Source organism: Chelon labrosus, assembly GCF_963514085.1.
Source record: "Chelon labrosus genome assembly, chromosome: 4".
Classification (NCBI taxonomy): domain Eukaryota; kingdom Metazoa; phylum Chordata; class Actinopteri; order Mugiliformes; family Mugilidae; genus Chelon; species Chelon labrosus.
In genome coordinates this window covers 25,163,305-25,167,296 of record NC_140340.1, presented here as the reverse complement: position 1 = coordinate 25,167,296, position 3,992 = coordinate 25,163,305, and positions in this window count along the sequence as shown.

The following is a 3,992-nucleotide window of genomic DNA, read 5'->3' as shown; positions in this document are numbered from 1 at the left end:
GAATTTTTTAAAATGTGCTGGTGTCTTTAATTATGTTGCCAAAACGCTTGCCGGCTGTGTGATTTCTTTGGCATCAAATAGTGGCAACTCATGTTGGAGCTAATAATCACTGAACAACAGCTATTTTTACAGAATGCAACGCAGAAAAGAGAGAAGATGTCTGAGTAAATGTGTTCAATTACCTATTCGGCAAAGGGAGGAGGAATTATTTGTGCTTGTGCGGATACTTAGAAACATACAGTGCATTTTGGATCAACTGAAGCTGTTGCTGCCTGAGACACCTATTGTGTAGTTACATGTCAGTTAAGCATTACAACAGCTAAGTGTAGGGAGATTAATTTAACTAATTCAAAGTCTGAAGATGAAGACATAATCAGACATATTGGGCAAAATTCAAATTGATCAGAAATGCCTTTTTTTTTTTTTTCTTTTTTTTTTTTTTGAAAACATGAATATGGACCTGAGTATGAACTGTCCATTGATGCTTGAACTTACACCAATCAGGCATAACATTATGACCAATATTGTGTAGGTCTACCTTGTGCCTCCAAAACAGTTGTGACTCATCAGAGAATAGACATGGGCCTTCTGAGGGCGTCTGGCAACAGAATATTGCTAGTGGGGGTCTTTGGGTCCTGTGAGTTGAGGGGAGGGGCCTCTGTGGATCATCCCACAGATACTTGATCAGTTTGGGATCTAGTGAATTTGGAGGCCTGGTCAACACCTTGTGCTGTTCTTCATGTTTAATGAGTTGTGTGTGCCTGTGTCAGGCTGCATCCTGCTGGGGGTGGCTGCTGCCATCAAGGAGTGTCATTGCTATGGGGTGGGGGTGTCTGGTCTGGTCTAGGTGGGTGGTACATGTCTAAGTTAGATCCACATGAATACCGGATCCAGATGTTTTCCAGCAGAACATTGAATTGTCACAAGCTGGCAGTGTTATTTACTTATCCTGTCAGTGGTTTTAATGTTGTGGCTGATTGGTGTAAGATTTAAAGTAAAATGTTACTCAGGATCAATGGACTTCTTCCAGTTTGAAATGTGAAAGTGCACTAAACACAGTCAACGCAACTGGAAGAGCTAATTAGACATAATGTGTGGCACTATTGGCTTTGGTATAACAATGCTAGACTTAACCAGTTAGTGTTGCCAAGAGACTGCCTTTCACAAGGAAGTCAAAGCAAATCCTGCCTACCACTGCAAACAGCAGGCCTCTGCTTACACATTCATCCACCCCTCACATTCATCCTGTCAAAGTTCCACCAACAACTCACCCAGACTCAAGTCATCACTAACTGTCACGGCACATTAAAGAGGTGTTTCCTAATGGGCATCATATCCCTGCACACATACAGTAGGTGGCCATCTGAATGCGAGCTGGCGCTGCAGCTGTATGATGTAAAACTGCACTCTCTTTATGATCACCGGAAACAATCACAGCATCCATTCATCTATCTAAACATTCTTTCTCTAGATATTTCCGTGTCCATTTCAGTGTAGCTGTCCTTGAACCTGCACACCTGCTTTAAAAGAAAAGGATGTAAAGAACATTTTCAAAGCAACACACACATTCAAAAATGAGTCTGTGAAAAATCTTCAAAGTGAAAATATATTTTTAAAAGCTACCAGGAGACGAGATCATTCGTGTGTGTGGGGACAGTCAGCCAGAGCTGGAGACTAATTGGAAGTGGAAGAAACTTTTAAAAGTGACCAAGAGGGGCTCATCTGGTGCCACTTTCACTTCATCACAGAGTTATCGTAATTACCTGTGTCAAACTTTCAAAGAGCATTCACGTCAGTTTGCAAGTTCTAAGAACTAATTGTTCTAAAAACGCCAATATATTTGAGGTGGCACGCAGAGGGCCTTCCAATTTTACACATAAAGATCAATTTACTCAGTTTGAGGAACGCCACTCAGAAAAAAAGCTCCAGTGCCCTCTGTAGTAATGGTAATATCAATGTTATCTCAGCTTGGCTTGCACATTACAAATATAGATTAGAAAAGAAAAATCCAGTGTTAAAAAATTTGGGGTACGCCACATTTAATACCAAAAAAGATAGAAGCTTTCACCAGTCAGAGATGGTGCACCAGAAGAGGCTACAAAAGTTGCGGGAAGGACGTAGTGCTTTTGGAGCTTGGCCCATTCTAGGATTAAGAGTCAGCATATTATGTCTTCTGCTGCTTTTATTTAAATCACTGGCTGTAGTCACTCTTTTTATTGAGATGATAAATAGATGACAAAGCCCCGTTCTGCTGTTGATAATAAAGCCTGTGTCATTTGCAATGACTGAACATGGTCCTTCACAATAAGAACACAAACATAACCAAAAACGCAGAACTAAGCATCATTTACAAAATCATGACGCTTCAGTAGCTTTTTCGCTGCAGGTTCACCTAGGAAAAGAAAAAAAGACACGCATGTTGCGGACGTGCTGGGCTGCAGTGATGGATACCGTAATTACTTCTTGTGATCTCATTTAACCCTGCACACACACACGGGTTTAATTGCCTGGAACAGAAAAACACAAATCCAGTTAATCTGGTGTAAGGGGATCTCGGGCGGAGTCCTGAAGAGTGATTGGAGCGGGGCGGTGCTTCATCTTAGCGGAAAGGGCGTGGCTGTGGAGCAGTATAGATTCAACTTGGAGGGAAGATAAATCAGACTATGATTTTCGTATGTGGGTGAGATTTTACTCATTTGTCAGGGGCCCAGCAATGAAAAATATACGATTCCAGCCAATACTAATGCATTGGCATCAGTACTGATTCATATTTCCCTTCCAATTTTCTTTGCTCTATAAGAGGTTGAAGAAAAAAAATAATGATAAATCATATGCCGTTATGTAGGTCTGTGTTTCAGCCTGATATGTGGCTAAATTGGAATGGGTTATACTGAAAGTTGCAATCACCTTCTAACACATTTTATGCAATGACTATTGACATTATATGAAATATACTGCTGATAAAATATAGAAAATAATAATTCTATGTTGAACTCTGGCATTAAAAATACAACTGTGTGCAAATGAAAATAATACCTTTAAGCAGAGGGGAAAATACAAGCTCTTGCTACTAACAAAGCTCTTTTGCTTTCTTAAAACAAAAGACTGGTTGCATAATGATCATTATACAGTATATTGTATAAACCATCTGATAAGGTTTATTTTGCTCCTGTCTGAAGCAGATCAAGTGCCGCACTGATCTATCAGCTGTGCAGTCTGTTTACATCTTTTCTGCTGTGTGTTGCTCCACATTGTACCTGGCTAATGCATAGATAATGTGTACCGTCAACAAAACTGTCTCTGTTGTTACAGTCATGTATGTCCAACATCTAATCAATTATTAATCACTGAACACATGCAGGCCATTTATGAATAAATAGAGCAATTTGCTCTCAGAACAGTATATCAATAGCCCATCTGACAAACATGACACCGCCGTCTGTGGATAGCTGAGACTCATCAATACTTCATGAACTGGCGAACAGTTGTGCCTGGTTTGATCGTATCTCTGCCATGAGTGATGGCATCTCTGTTTTATTTTTCATCAGCCAATCTAAAGGCACAGGAAATTAAGAGAAACAAGAGCCAGATAGAGATTCCTATCATGCCCGTGTTTTTACTTGCGCGGTTTGAAGGTTAACGAGGAGTCATTTTCTTTCCTGAGGCATGTCTGCTGAATGGCTTTGGCATACTTTGGTATTAAAGGCGGTGTATTGAGAGGAGCAAATGTTTACTTCTCTTCTGATTAACTTTAAAAACTATGGAAAAGAAAGTTGTATCAGACAGGCCTATTCCTGGGTTTTACACAGATAGGGACACGTTTGAATGTTTCTGACAGCCAATTTAGAGCTAGTGAGATAGATTAAAGAGAAAAAACCCTTACAAAGCATCCTAAGAGTGGACGAGGAACTCTCTGTTCTCTGATAAGCTTCATCCCATTCAACTGCAGAGACTACTCTTATTTTTTTCATCACAATCTGTCATCAGTTTTC